Genomic DNA, 16,262 nt, shown 5'->3' on the forward strand with positions numbered 1-16,262 from the left:
GGTGCCCTTTAAAAGCTGCAGAGCTCTGTCTCAGAAACACCAACAGCTGGGTCTGAGTTTCCATGAGGAGGAGAAGAAATTCTCAGACACACGTCTCAGAAGTGAGATGTGTGTGATATGGCACAGCCCTGCCAGGCCATCATTCAGAATGGGCCAGGAAAGGCCAAATTCCCCCCCACACAGATGGGCTGAGAGGAATGAATGGAACATGTAAATAATACACAGATCCACCTGTGTCTGGGTTCTGATGGTAACCTGAGGACAGTGTGGCTAGCTGATTCTGTAACACTTCTGTACCTAAGCTTCCAATGAGGGATTCAGGCCTCTACTACACTACTTCTATCTGCTAATACCATCCATCCCCACTCTGCCCCATGTAGCAATAGAATATACACATGTATGGGTGAGTGGAAAGGTAGACAAAAATTAAACGTAAGGAAGTTCGAAAGGTTCCAGAACTGTGAAACATTCTATTAACTTGGTCCATATACTGTAGATTCTCAATTTCTTTTTCTAGTGGTACCTGAAGTCTTTAGGCCATACTTCTTCCCCTGTTCTTTTATTCTTGTGGGTAGATATCAACAACTCTTTCTCCCCCATGCCTTGCGGCCTGTTTACAGCCTTCTCTCTAAGCTACAGGACTAAGGCTAATAGCTGAATAATAGGCGCGACCTCATATGCCATCCAAAGCCCTCTAGATTCAAGGGGGTGATTTTTCATTTCAAGGATGTTGCAGCCTAGCACCTGCCATCTCAGCATGCCCAGGCACAGCCATAAAAATGACATCTCCTTCATGTACGTGATGTCTGCCTTTATTGTCTGAGTTATTGGGTGGTTTCACTCATAGGCAGGGACATCAGAAATGGGTGTTCTGGGAGGGATTAGCACAGGAAAACTTGGATTGGTCCTACTGAACCCTCTTTTCCTTTCAGGTGACTGGGAGGACTGTCACCAAAGGCCTTTGAGTTTCCAAGGCCCAGGGGTACAAACTTCACAAGCACAGCTGCAGAAAAGCACCCACATGACCAATTATCTGCAACTGCAGCTGGACCAGCGTTTCAATTGTGGGCACAGCAAAGCCACACTCGGTCTTTCCTCCACCATCTGGGGCTTTACTGCCAACCCCGATTCTGGAAGCCAAGGACCACTCTTCCTAGGTAAAAAATAAAAGGGGATTAGGAAGCTCTAGTTGTCTCAGGGTTGAGGGTGAAGGAGGCAATGGGGCCTCTCCCACGCCCGCTGTAGGTCTGGTTGAAATCTGTGATGCTCTAACAGAGTGAGGTGAGCAAGAGCCTGGGATTTAGGACCAGCTCTGCCTCAGGCCCTGGGTTTGCAAACTCCTGATTGTTTAACTGGGCCAAGTTATTTATCTCCTTAGGTATCCATATCTCACATCCCTCATCTGAACTCTTGAAAAATTGTATCCCCATTCCATGGTTGTTGGGAATATTAAGCAACATGATGTCCAGAATGCCTGATCAGTAAAAATGGTTTGATAACAACTATGAATATATAACATCTAACCATTGTGTCTTTCTGGTGCTTTAACACTTACAAAATGATTGCACATGCGTTGTTTCCTCTGAGGTAGAGCACTTTTTTGATCCCCACTTTCTCTGGGACCCGTCTTCCCTGACTTCCTCAGAAAGGCAGGTTGGCCAGTATTTTCCTCTCCTTTCAACATCCACCCTCAAGTCAATTTTCCCCTGCTAGGTGCTCTCAGTAACAGTGTATTAGTAACATTCTGTAGCAATGTAAACCCTGGCCACACAACTCAGCCTCCAGTTTAGTTTTCATATCCAGGTTATTTTCCTTTTTTCCCCTCTTTTTAAAATAAAGGGCCACCCTCACCCATGAGGTGTACTGATCTGTCTATTTTATGACACTCCATTTAATTCATCATCTTCACTCATCTCCATGGCCATGTCCTCAGTTTTCTTCTCCTTGGGATCCACCTCTGCTCAGATTTTCTTAAAAGAGCTTTCAAACCCTCACATCCATTTCTTCTGGGACGTGTTCATCCTTACCCTCCACCTCTCTCCACATCTGCACTGGAGCCAGGGGCTGGCTGGTGCTCATCCCTCAGGCGATGACCTCATCTGAGAAATGAGGGAAGACCCACGTCCTCAGGTGGAGGTGAGATAAGAAGGAGCACCCCTGTGGCACCATGGAGAGTCTCACAGAAAGTGCTCAGGGAATGTAGGGAATGCGTAGCCCTGACAAGAGCCATTAGGTCTTGTGGTATTTAGTTGTCTTCTCTTCCCTCTAGTCTCTCCTCTTCTTGTCCTTGGCTTCCCACATTACCAGCCAAGACCTAACCCCACTGGCTCAGTCACTCTGTCTCCCGCTCACTTTCCACGGAGGCCTGAGATGAATCCAGGCTTCACAGAAGATTTTGCAGCAAAGGATAATGTTAATGCCCTTTATTTTCACACTCCTCCACCCAGTGATTCCTGCCCCCCATATCTAATAGCTCCTGTCACCCACCAGAGCTTCTGTCTCATTCTTCTTGGTTTTCTTTTTTCTTTTCCAAATTCAGCTCATCAGAAGGATATTAGAATGGTCCATTCAGTATCTCAACACCCTCATGCATTTGTTCCATTATACACACACACACACACACACACACACACACACACACTTGTTGCATTTTTATCATATCTTCCATGCCTTATTTAGATTGAGTATGTATACGTATTACACATAGTATGGATACATATATATGTGAAATATATATTGATGCACATTTGAAAATTTTTCTAGTTTTAGACCTCCCCAGTTCTTTTCTATCCTGAGGTTTTCCTTCAATTTTGACTTTGCTTGATCTCTACAATCTCTTCCCTCCCGGCAGTATAGCCTATGTCCAGCATGATTTTCTTGCCTTTGTCTTTTCTACCTAGGAAACTTTTTTTTAATCAGTTTTATTTTTCTTGACTTTTTCCTTTGGCATTTGGGAACATGTTTGCCCCGTGGCAATCTTACCAGTACTGGGTAGTGTTAGGAAGATCAACAAAAAGCAAATATAAAAATGTCTCCATTGGTTTCCACTCACCATAGACTTTCAGATGGCCTTTCTTGTTCCTGAACACTTTCCTTACTTGATGTCCCTCCTGAGTGGGGGAGTAAGTCATAGTTAGATCATGCATAAAAACGGATCCTGTTGGCTGTGGTTTTATCTTCAGAGCTGGGTTTGAATGCTTCCATTGGAATGAAGAACCCTCCCAAGCTGAAGGGTGAGGTCTTAGCTGCCAGCAAGCATGAGTGTCTGGTCTATAGCAAGATTAATGCCTTAAGTGTCCTGAAACAGAAGATTATCCGAAGAAAACTGCTGTTCAGCAAGTGGAGACTAGCATGCCGATTCCCTGGCCTTCAAGCTTAGGGTACAGAGATAATCACATCTGAGGCTCTTACGTGTACTTCTTCCTTATACTCTTTACCTAAGATTATAGCTCAGTCTCCCACTATTTTTTCTCTTCCTCGTTTGTTCACTCAACAACTGATGCTACCTCGTCTTGTCTTTCCTCTCTTTTCCATGGGGGCTGCCACCCTGCCATGGCCCTTCCATCTCCATCTCCTGTTTACACTCTGAACTCTGTTGAGTTCCTATAGCTGCTGTCCTAATATTCCCTCTGACCTTTCCTTTTAGCCACAGGGAAGCCCAAATCCATGGTCCTCCTCATCAGAAGAGCATCATTTAGGCCACTGAACACATAGTACTTCGCCTGATATCACACACTTTCTTGGTTTCTTTGCCTTATTCTCCCTTCCCTGTTCCCAAACTCCACTGCCTGTTTCTTCCAGGATCATGTGTTAATGAATCACTTGCATGTTGGGTTGGCTTTTGGAGAACCTTATCTAGGAAAACCCTTAACCCTCAACCTCTGCACATGAATAAGAAGAACTGAAACTGAGGAAAAAGAGCACTGAGTATAAAAACTAAGTAAGAACCTGGGTCATAGGTGGGAGTGCTGGACTGGCCTGGAGTCAGGTTCCCCTCAGCCCCAGGTGGGCAGTTCTGTGCTAATGTGCATGGGGCTTCCAGGGACTGACGAGCTGGCAGTAGGTGGAGGACAGTAGATGGCACCCTAAAGGGACGTTGGCCAAAAGGAGATCCAGAGGCCAGGTTTTCAATATGCATAAGAGCATGAAGTGCATAGGCATTCAGACCTCTCCCCTTTCTTAAAATTACTCCTTCTACATGTTCAGTAAGAATCCAGAAGAAATGAACTGAGTTGGAATCTGAGGCCAAGGAATGTAGGAGAGCATTGTAGTGAATTAACTTTGGGCCAGATTTATGAAGACCCAGGGAGATACACAAGAATACAAGATGATCATTGCTTCAGACAAATCTAATTGAGAAGGCAAGTTATTTATATGAGAGTGTCAGAGAAAGACCGAAAAATCTTTAGGGCCAGTGGGAAAGAAGTCCATGCTGGAGTAGATGGAGAGAAGAAAAAGAATGGTGTGAAATAGTGTAGGTCTAATGAGTAGTTCTAAATCATGCTATTATAAAATAAAAACTGGGTGAGTTTTGATCTACCATGAATGCCTTAACCCAATCCATTGAAATTCTGATTCTAAAGTTCTGCAGTGAGGTTTGGGTATCAGTATTTTTAAAAGCTCTGCTAATATGCATCTAGGGATTAGAAGGACTGTGGATCTGGTAGGATATCAGTAACCAGTATGGCAGTGTCCATTGTGTGGCTACTTCATAGAAAAGCTGAATATCAGCCATTAAGGGAATTAGCATTCTTCTCTCAACAGAACTATTTGTACAGCTCAGAGAAGAGAAAAGAGAAAAAAGATAGGTTAGATATATAATATCTCTGTTTGGATCCAAGTTTCTCACAATTTTTATCATACAAAATAGAGTTAAAAAAAAATTACATAAAAACCCAGAGTATAAAATAGTATCTCCCCTTCCCACAATAATGAAATTTAGTGTTTCCTTTTCTACTGTGAAAATGCAACTTGCAGTTTGCTATTCACTAAATGGATTTCCCTAATGGGTTCAGAACTGCAGAATCAACAAATTGTTTTTTTTTTTTCATTTAATTTTTTCCTTATGCAAAAACCCCATAATGAATCTTAGGCCTCATTCTCCTATGTTTATCTTTTTTCATGCCCTTCTATGCACTAGCATAAAATACTAGGAGAGACTCTTTCTTTGGGAAAAGTTTGAGAAAAAAGTGATGAGAATCTAGTATAACTAAAACTAATGCTTTTTCACTTTTACTTCAGAGGTTTTTTTTGTCTATATGTTGAGAATATTCCTAGAAATGCCCTAAGGTGGATCCAGCATGAAATTACCTTTCTAGAATGTTGGTGTCTATGGGATGCAAATGGGTTGGGCCACAGTTACACTCCCTGCTCTCTTTTTGCTAATTTCATTTGAGTTTCCTGTTTTTCCATTTGTTCCTCAGCCCCTTTGGAGGCCACGTGGTTTTAGTTAGTCCCTAGCCCCTTGGAAACATAGCTCCTCATCTGTAAAAGGTGGAACTGGACTTGGATACATTCTGAGGTCCCTGTTGGCTCCCACATTCCAGGGCTTTCCCTGTAGCCTGCCCCTCCTCCTCAGAAGGCAGGGACGTAGAGATAGAAGAGGGTGTGTTTCTCTACCAAGGATCCTCTGCTCCCATAGCAGTCTGTTTCTGAATGTGTACAAGGTATGCTAAGCACATCCATCCTGGTACATGTGAGAAAGTCATCATTCGGTCCAGATGAAGGGGATTCAAGAGGGACGTGGCTGCTGAGAATTGGGTGGTAGGAAACTGGCTAAGGCTCTGCAGCAGCTTTGAGCTGGGATGTCACCAAGCACTGGTGGGGTGAGGACAGGGGTCCCTAGATTCTGCACCACAGGCTGGATGAAAGTTTAGGGAGGTATTTCTTCTAACTGATGTACCTCACTCTCCACTTCAGCCAGCCTGTGGCTCCCCCTTCAGCTCCTCCTGTCAACAGGAGCTCAGCCTGCCCCTGGCCTCTGTCACCAGGTAGCCATCCCTCCAGGCTCAGCTCTCAGCAGGACCTAACAAAACTAACATTTCATCTCTCTCTCTCTCCCTCTCTCTCTCTCTCTCTCTCTCTGTCTTTCACAGATACCAATTACTTTAGGAACTAAGAAAAGATATTGCCAATTTGGAAGAAACCACATTATAAAATGTACCTTTTCCATTTGATGAAAAAAAATCTACAGCAGCAAGTCAAGTTAAAGCCCAAACAGAACAGTGGAGGGATCCTTTCCTGAGAATCAACCTTACAACCAACAACTACTCTCCACACTCCAAGACATAGATCTGATGGAAGAAATCCCAGTCATCAGCCTCCAAGTGTGATCAATCGATAAGGAGACCAATGCTTTGATGGTCACAGTTTGGAGAGACCTTAACTCTTGCTCGTCTCAATGTTCATCCTCCACACACTGGCATCAGGAGCAACTGGAAGAAGGCAACATGTCAACCCGGTCATTCTTTGCCACTAGATGGACTGTATTAGGATCTGACGGCATTAACTATGCAGTGTTCTTGCTGAAACTGTTTAGTCTGAGTTTCATCATGAGGTAGTTATCAGATGACTGCAGAATTTAGGCCACTGAACAAGACAAGTGGCCTGTCTTTCTTCAAACAGTCAACGTGTCCACAAATAAGACAACAAAAAGGAGAATAGGTGTTTTGGATTCCCAAGGACTAAAAAGATTGTGTCAGTATATTTCTTTAGTCCTTGGGAACCCAAAACCTCTCCTCAGCTTTCTGTGGTTGTCTTCAGTGGTGGTGACTTGACTTGCTTGCAGAGGACAGGTCAGTTGTCTGGCTCAAAGGTCTACATTTTGCAGTTGTCTGATCATTTCCTCAAGGGTTCAGTTGAACCCCTTTTGCCAAGAACACCACCTACTGCATGCTGTGTGCTTCCAAGCACAGCCCCTTTGGAGACTAAGAGTGTCCACTTTGCCTGTCACCACTATTGTCATTTTAGCATTGGACACTTTGTTATGCAGGGGCCATGAGATCTGTTCACTGGAAAGACATGTTTTCTGTCTATAATCAGTAACTTGATTAGTGGTACTTTGAGAGTTTATGAATATCTTGTCCTGTGATGCTCTTTCTCTAAAAATTTTACCATCCCTTATTGTTCCCTCATGTGTGTCAATTATCATACTTGTGTTTGTATCCTGGACATTTTCTAATTCAATCATTCTGTAAACTTGTATTCCTGGCCTTGTGCTGTGGGAAAGACAATCCATACCCCTTCCATATCATTAAAAGGTTTTTTGAGTTTCACTGTGGACTCATGCGGGGGTTTTTGTTTTTATTTATTTATTTATTTATTTATTTATTTATTTATTTATGGCTCCATTGGGTCTTCATTGTTGGGTCTTTGTTGCTGCGTGTGGGCTTTCTCTAGTTGTGGTGAGCGGGGGCTACTCTTCATTGCGGTGCACGAGCTTCTCTTGTTGCAGAGCTTGGGCTCTAGGCGTGTGGGCTTCAGTAGTTGTGGCACGTGGGCTCAGTATTTGTGGCTCACAGGCTCTAGAGTGCAGGCTCAATAGTTGTGGTGCACGGGCTTAGTTGCTCTGTGGCATGTGGGATCTTCCTGGACCAGGGCTCAAACCCATGTCCCCTGCATTGGCAGGCAGATTCTCAACCACTGTGCCACCAGGGAAGTTCCCTCATGCGTTTTTAAAATTCAGTGTTATAATCCATTATTATCATGATTGATTTTAGTGGGTATAGATATAAATTAATATAAATATTCTTGTTTCTCCTATTCATCTTTATATCTTAAACTCTCCCACATTTTTAAAGCTATATTTACCATTTGTAGTCGATTGTATTTACTGTGTTTCTTTTCTGTGTTATCTTATTTTCTTTGTGTGTGCATATTTGTATATGTGTGTGTGTGTGTATTTGGTATTTAGGAAGGACTGGCTAGCTAGTGCACTAAAATTTTTGACCACTTAGTCCCTTAGTATGTTGTCACATTTCTAATATTTGGAGTATAAGTTTTAAATGACATCTCTCAACTTCAACTTTTACCACTGTGATGATCAAGGACATTATTTTACTTTTCTCTTTTCTTCTGTCTTTACCTACCACTTCTTACAGTATTATTTCAACCCAATCAAATGTATACCCTTTACATACTATTTTTCCCACCTTGTCCTCACCTCTTTTTTTTTTTTTTAATGCGGGAACCGGCAAGGTAGGGGTAGGAGCTGGAGGAGGGGCCCACCGGGCCCTTTAGACCCCCTAGTGGCACAGGATGGCTGCCCCACCCTGGGAGTGCCAGCAGCCTCCCTGCAGAGGCCCGAGGGTATGCCCAGGCTGCGCCCAGAGCAGGGCCCATGACACACTGGCTTAAATCTACAATTACATATATTCAATGATGACCAGCTGTACAAAACTCAGAGTTTCCTCAGTCAGCTCTTGATGAGCAGAGTTCATCCTTAAAGATTCCTCATGATGGAGTAAGGACTCCCTAAGTTTAGCATATTTAATACTTGTTTTCTATTGCTTTGATAGGTGGACAGCTTGACTGAATATAAATGACTTGACCATAATGAATTTATTGATTTTTTAAAAAACATCTTCTTGCCTTGTATGTTCTATTGAGATGTAGAATGTAACTTTCTCTCCATTGAGGGCAAAGGGAGGCCTGGAGCTTCACAGGAAATTTTTTTTTTTAATCTTAAAAATAAATAAATAAATAATAATAATAATAAAATAAATAAAATAAAATCTTTTAGCTCTAATAGGATAGGTCTTAGAGTTGACCGTTCCAGTTCTATTTCTCCCAGGTCTCTATGACTTTCTCTCTGATCCTTTCTAATTATCTTTTATTCATTACTATTCTGTTTGATGCTTTCATTTTTTAGTTCAATGTCCCTTATAATTTCAGACAAATATGATCCCTTATGTACCTTGTCATTTAGCCTCTTTTTCAGAGAATTCTCTTTTCCTTCAATTTTTTCTAATCTCTGCCAATTCTAATTTCTCATTTCTTCTTTCTTGTCTACTTCTATTTTGTGTTGTGTATTTATTATGTGAAGTTTGGGGGCTTTTCCCTGTGTGTGTGTGTGTGTGTGTGTGTGTGTGTGTGTATCTACAAATGCTTTGTTCACGAACACTTAATTCAGATACAGATGCCATTTTACACTTTTCCTATGTTTTGTGATTGATTTTGAAGGGAATTTTTTCATGACCTGAAATTTTTGACTATTTATGTTTTTTTTCCTGTCATCTTAGAATAAATGTCTGTTGTATGATTTTCATTTTAACATGACTGTATTTACTTGAACGAGAAACAGCAGTTCTAGGTAGGAACAGATTAGTGCTTTGAGTGGCTTAGTCGATTTCTTAGTTCTAGATCTGTCTTGTGCAATTATTCTAGCAGATGTAAGGAGGTTTTGGGGAAAGGCATGGTGTGTCTCCTGATTCTGGGATTCTGTTTCTTCCAGTAGGACCTTTAATTTCTACCAGTTACTTCATTCTTTCTCTTCACCACAAGCTTCCAAAGGATGCTACCTTCATCTAGGTCTCACACTTGATCCCAGTAATTGTGCCTCCTCAAAATTGTCACCCTCTGCTCCTCTGCACTGTCAAACCCCTTCCTGTCAATTCCCCAGACACCAGAGCTATATACGACCAGGTCTCAGGCATCCTCTGAGTTTATCCACATGCTCTTTCTGTGAGTAATTTTACCTGGGTTCCCTCCTGAGTATGTCCTCCTTGCTCTCCTCTTCTTTATATGCAGAGTCTTTGCTGATCCGTCTACTGCTGTGTGGCTCCAAGCCCTGGGTAAAAACAAACCAGTTGGAATCCACAGTGTTCTCTGGCCTCTGGTTGTTTAGGGCAGGGTTATGAGTGGTGTCCTTGACTCTCTATGTTAGTCTCTAGCCCTCTGAAATATGTGTTGATAGATTCAGCTGCCATTATCCTAGGTGGATCTGTGGTCTCCCATCATTCTTTTTCAAAGGCAGAATTTCAATAGTACACAAAATAGAATTATATAACAGAACATCCCCATCTTTGTCAGCACATTCAACATTTATCAACTTATGGCTGAAATTGTTTTACTACAATTCCACCCACTGATCTTTTCCTGTATTATTTAAAGCAAATCTCAGACATCATATTTCATCTGTAATTATGCCAGTATGTTTCCCTAAATGAAGACTCTTTCTGAAAGTATTATCATAGCACTACAATTATTCATAAATCAATTTAAAATCTTTAATATCATAAAATAGTGTTCAAATTCACAGTTATTGTTTTTAAGTTAGTATCCTTTCTTGGGAGCCAAATAAAATCCACAAATTGTAATCAGTAGGATATGTGTTTAAGTCTTTACATATATGTTTACCCTCAGTTCCTTCCTTCCTTCCTTCCCTCCTTCCCTCCTTCCTTCCTTCCTTCCTCTCTCTCTCTCTCTTGCTCTAGCTCTCTCTTGGTCTCTTGCTGTCCTTTTTTTTTTTTTTTCATATCATTCATTTGTTGAAGAAACTGAGCTGTTTGTTCTGTAGCATTCCTGCAGTCTAAATTGAATACCTGGGTGTACTTTTTAATAAATTCTCTTGTCCTCCATATTTCCTTTTTGGTGGTAGAATCTAGAGCAGTGCTGTAATAAAAAGAAAATGCAAGGCACATATGTAATTTAAATTTTTCTAGTAGCCACACAAAGCTAAAAAAGTACAATCACACAATAATATAAATATGATCTATTCAATACATAGCTAGTTAATGCTACACAGTAAAGGAAATATAATTCTACCAAAGTTTTAAAGTTATGTTTAATAGAAAAATATAGTGCATGTCTTCAGTTTTCAAGTTTACATTCACATGAATTATAAATTAAATATAATTAAAATCCAGTTCCTCAGTCCCACTAGCTACATTCTAAGTGTTCAACAGCCATATATGTCTAGTGGCCCCTATTTTGGACCTGGCAGATACAGAGACTGATGAGATTCACATTTGCTATCTTGGCAAGACTACCTCAGAAGTGGTGTGTGCTCTCTGATCAGGAGGCACATCAAGTCCTGTGTGTCTCTTCTAATAATAGTAGCAGCCCTCGGAGTTCAAGGCCTAGAGCCATTAACTGATTATGTGGAGTAAAATGGTGATATTCCATGGTCATGTATTATTTAACTGGAACACTTGTATAAAAAGAAACTTCCCCTAAATACTAAATACTGTTTAGTTATTTAGTGGTACCCTTTGTAAAGAAAACTGCAGCTTAATGAGCAATTCCCCAAGCATCCTCTGTGGTCACCAGTTAGTTTCTTTTATTTCTTTTTTTTTTCCCCTGTGCTAATATGAATTCAAAGTTTCAAACACATTGAAGTATTTCAATTCATGGCAATATAGTCTTTACTGATACTCCAATTATCCTCTCCTTCAGCAGTGAAAGTGACTTTAAGCTGGCTCCTTCAGCCTTTTGATAAGATCCTAATAGTCTTTGAGAACTTTCCTGATATCAGTATGACAAGGTGATTCTGTCTCATCTTGAATATTTTCTGCCCCTGACTTGGACTCAGTCATTTCTCTAAGAATCTCTGGCTTCTTTTTGTGCAAAACATTATTCTCAAGTCAAATTGTGTAACCTAAAGGTACTCATTGGAATTGGTTTATTTCCAGGTCTTTCCAGTGGACATAGCTAGCAAATACATATTCATATTTGTATGTATTCATGTATTCACATATATCCACATTCACAATTCAAATTCAGAACTACAGGCTTTTTATTGAACGTCTATCTTTCATCTGAATCTCTTTTCTCTAATACCAGTATTTTTGTTTTAAGGACACTGAGACTAATAGAAATACGATATTTCATACAGTCTCCTTTGCTTTTTCCCACATTATATGGACAAAAGAATAAAGAAATACTAACAATGCCAATAACAAAACAATTGAGGAAAGCAGTTTTTTATTCTGTCACTGTCCTAGGGTATATATAAATTATTGTGTTTTATAGCCTCTTGGGAGAGTTCTTATCCATATGCTTGTTCCACAAAAGGCATACACAGGTTCATTTGTTACACTGTGTTTTCAATGTCTAGAGGCGTCATTTAAACAATTAATTTAATTTTATAATGATAAAAAAAATGAATGTGGTTCCCAACTCAAATCAAACCAAACAAGGCACATTCACTACGGTCTAGCCTTGACTATAAGATCTGCACGTGTCTCAAAGGCCTGGGTGGAGGTGGGTCAGGGATCCCTGCTCTCCCCAGACGCCGGAATCCTCGGCCTTCCTTCTCCTTCTGGCTGAGCTTGGGACGAAAGGACGAGGTTTCCTGGAGTCAAGGTTCAAATCTTAGCCTAACAGCGGCTTTCCGTGTCCAATGGAGACTTAGAAGCAAGAAATTCTGAATAAAATGGGAATAAACTGGAATAGGATCAATTAAAATTCTGAATAAAATAGGGCACCTGAATACAATACAGTACTTCCCATCCAGGTCTGGAACCCTCGACCCGAAAGCTAAGACGCTGTCACCCTGGCTGCTCAGCGACGTCACAGCCCCGCCCCGCGACCATTTACTCACCGTGACAACCGCGCAGTTAGCTACAAGACGTGCGGGTGAAGCCCCCTCGCGGGGCAGGACTCAGTAGGCGCAGCCTCTGCCTTTCGCCCCCGAGACCCAGGGTGACCCGACGAGCAGGTGGCACTGGCTTGGTCGCTGCGCCCCTGGGCGGCGGGGCCGGGGCCTCCAATGGCCCGCGACGGGCAGAGTCGCCAGGGTCCAGCGGGGACGCCGCGGGCTCGTCCCCCCAACCTGCCCGCCACGTCCGTGTGGACCGCGCCACTCGGAGCAGCCGGTTTTCCTCAGGAGGAGGCGGCAGAGCGCGGGGGACGCGGCTGCGAGGCACGGGCGGCGGCAGGAGGGTCGCGGGTCCGGGGAGCCTCCTTCTCGGGACCCAGACGGTCGGGTCGAGAGCAGGACTGAGGAGGATGTGGGAGCGGGAAAGCGCATCCGGGCAGCGCGCATCTGAGGCGCGAGTTCGCTTTCGGGAGGAAACTGAGTAAAAGACGGCTAGGCGCTGCCTAAAGGGAAAGGTCCCACCGAGATTTGAACTCGGATCGCTGGATTCAGAGTCCAGAGTGCTCACCATTACACCATGGAACCCTCTGCCGGCTGCTCCACTGCTGCCGCCGCTGAGCCAGGCGGCGCACAGCCCCGCGGGCCCAGGAGCGGCCTCCCGCCCGTCGCTCACGTCACCCCGTCCCGAGCCCGCTTCCTCCGCGACGCCAGGAGGCGCCTGACTCGCCTGCCCTAGGCCATCTCTTCAGGTTTGTTTGTCGTGGAATGAGATGAAATCCATTCGGGGTGAGCGACAGGGAAGGGCTTTTAGGGCTCCCCCAAATCCACCTGCTCTGCCGGCATTTCTAGAGTTTTCTGCCCTGAGGTAAAATTCCCGCCAGGAAAAAAGTTCCTTTCCTCTTCTTTCCAAGTGTCCTCTTCCCGCTGCCGTGGGAGCTCTGAAGACCCTCAGAACAGCTCTTGGGACTTCGTGGGATGTCCCATCCCTGGGACCCCAGGTCCAAGGGTAGAATCGCTGGGTGCTGGGGGCTTTGCTGTGGGATCCGGCCGCGCACGTCGCACTGCGAGCACCCAGGGCGGCTCATGGCCTGCCAGGTTGTGTAACGCAAGGTTCCCTGCTGAAGGCGCGGTGAGGCCAAACAACGGGATATGCTGGAGTTTGAAGCAGAGAAAGGTTTACTGCAGGGCCACGCACGGAGAAAGTGGACTCCTGCTCAAAAGACCCAAACTCCCTGATAGGTTGTGAGGCAGGAGATAGATGGGCTCCAGGCTACACGTTTAAAACTGGCCTCCTGTTCACACTTCCTGGGGTGAGAAGAAGATGGGCTCCAGGCCCGACATTCATTACCAGTCCCCTGGTTTTTCTTTTTTTCCTCTTTGCTTTTTTTTTTCTAACATCTTTATTGGAGTATAATTGTTTTACAATGGTGTGTTAGTTTCTGCTTTATAACAAAGTGAATCAGTTATACATATACATATGTTCCCGTATTTCTTCCCTCTTGCATCTCCCTCCCTCCCACCATCCCTATCCCACCCCTCTAGGTGGTCACAAAGCACAGAGCTGATCTCCCTGTGCTATGAGGCTGCTTCCCACTAGCTATCTATTTTACGTTTCGTAGTGTGTATATGTCCATGACACTCTCTCACTTTGTCCCAGCTTACCCTTCTCCCTCCCCATATCCTCAAGTCCATTCTCTAGTAGGTCTGTGTCTTTATTCCCATCTTGCCACTAGGTTCTTCGTGACCTTTTTTTTTCCCTTAGATTCCATATGTATGTGTTAGCATACTGTATTTGTTTTTCTCTTTCTGACTTACTTCACTCTGTATGACAGACTCTAGGTCCATCCACCTCACTACAAATAACTCAATTTCGTTTCTTTTTATGGCTGAGTAATATTCCATTGTATATATGTGCCACATCTTCTTTATCCATTCATCCGATGATGGGACACTGAGGTTGCTTCCGTGTCCTAGCTACTGCAAATAGAGCTGCAATGAATATTTTGGTACATGACTCTTTTTGAATTATGGTTTTCTCAGGGTACATGCCCAGTAGTGGAATTGCTGGGTCGTATGGTAGTTCTATTTGTAGTTTTTTAAGGGACCTCCATACTGTTCTCCATAGTGGCTGTATCAATTTACATGCCCACCAAGAGTGCAAGAGGGTTCCCTTTTCTCCACACCCTCTCCAGCATTTATTGTTTCTAGATTTTTTGATGATGGCCATTCTGACCGGTGTGAGATTATATCTCATTGTAGTTTTGATTTGCATTTCTCTAATGATTAATGATGTGGAGCATTCTTTCATGTGTTTGTTGGCAATCTGTATATCTTCTTTGGAGAAATGTCTCTTTAGGTCTTCTGCCCATTTTTGGATTGGGTTGTTTGTTTTTTTTGTTATTGAGCTGCATGAGCTGCTTGTAAATTTTGGAGATTAATCCTTTGTCAGTTGCTTCATTTGCAAATATTTTCTCCCATACTGAGGGTTGTCTTTTCGTCTTGTTTATGGTTTCCTTTGCTGTGCAAAAGCTTTTAAGTTTCATTAGGTCCCATTTGTTTATTTTTGTTTTTATTTCAATTTCTCTAGGAGCAGGTCAAAAAGGATCTTGCTGTGATTTATGTCATAGAGTGTTCTGCCTATGTTTTCCTCTAAGAGTTTGATAGTGTCTGGCCTTACATTTAGGTCGTTAATCCATTTTGAGTTTATTTTTGTGTATGGTGTTAGGGAGTGTTCTCATTTCATACTTTTACATGTAGCTGTCCAGTTTTCCCAGCACCACTTATTGAAGAGGCTGTCTTTTCTCCACTGTATATGCTTGCCTCCTTTATCAAAGATAAGGTGACCATATGTGTGTGGGTTTATCTCTGGGCTTTCTATCCTGTTCCATTGATCTATATTTCTGTTTTTGTGCTAGTACCATACTGTCTTGATTACTGTAGCTTTGTAGTGTAGTCTGAAGTCAGGGAGCCTGATACCTCCAGCTCCATTTTTCGTTCTCAAGATTGCTTTGGGGCTTCCCTGGTGGCGCAGTGGTTGAGAATCTGCCTGCCAATGCAAGAGACACGGGTTCGAGCCTTGGTCTGGGAAGATCCCACATGCCGCGGAACAACTAGGCCCGTGAGCCACAACTACTGAGCCTGCGCCTCTGGAGCCTTTGCTCCACAACAAGAGACGCCACGATAGTGAGAGGCCCGCGCACCGCAATGAAGAGTGGCTCCCACTTGCCGCAACTAGAGAAAGCCCTCGCACAGAAACGAAGACCCAACACAGCCATAAATAAATAAACAAAATAAAAATTAAAAAAAAAAAAAGATTGCTTTGGCTATTCAGGGTCTTTTGTGTTTCCATACAAATTGTGAAATTTTTTGTTCTAGTTCTGTGAAAAATGCCAGTGGTAGTTTGATAGGGATTGCATTGAATCTGTAGATTGCTTTGGGTAGTAGAGTCATTTTCACAATGTTGATTCTTCCAATACAAGAACATGCTATATCTCTCCATCTATTTGTATCATCTTTAATTTCTTTCATCAGTGTCTTATAATTTTCTGCATACAGGTCTTTTGTCTCCTTAGGTAGGTTTATTCCTAGATACTTTATTCTTTTTGTTGCAATGGTAAATGGGAGTGTTTTCTTAATTTCACTTTCAGATTTTTCATCATTACTGTATAGGAATGCAAGAGATTTCTGTGCATTAATTTTGTATTCTGCTACTTTACCAAATTCA

At 42.8% G+C, this 16,262-nt stretch overlaps 1 long non-coding RNA gene across 2 annotated transcripts; it reads right to left on the reverse strand.

The window, feature by feature from the left end:
* Window positions 1-1,018: 1,018 nt before the first annotated feature.
* Window positions 1,019-13,398, reverse strand: LOC309616945. Of its 2 annotated transcripts, none has more exons than XR_014237657.1 (5): window positions 13,107-13,398; window positions 10,542-10,611; window positions 9,696-9,787; window positions 3,053-3,110; window positions 1,019-1,153 (listed from the first exon to the last, which is right to left on the reverse strand). It is a non-coding gene; the product is annotated as an uncharacterized lncRNA (long non-coding RNA). The 2 variants fall into 2 exon arrangements; XR_014237658.1 differs by lacking the exon at window positions 13,107-13,398 and adding an exon at window positions 12,542-13,100.
* Between the last annotated feature and the right edge of the window lie 2,864 nt (window positions 13,399-16,262).

This window comes from Balaenoptera borealis, assembly GCF_965194805.1.
Source record: "Balaenoptera borealis genome assembly, chromosome: 1".
Classification (NCBI taxonomy): domain Eukaryota; kingdom Metazoa; phylum Chordata; class Mammalia; order Artiodactyla; family Balaenopteridae; genus Balaenoptera; species Balaenoptera borealis.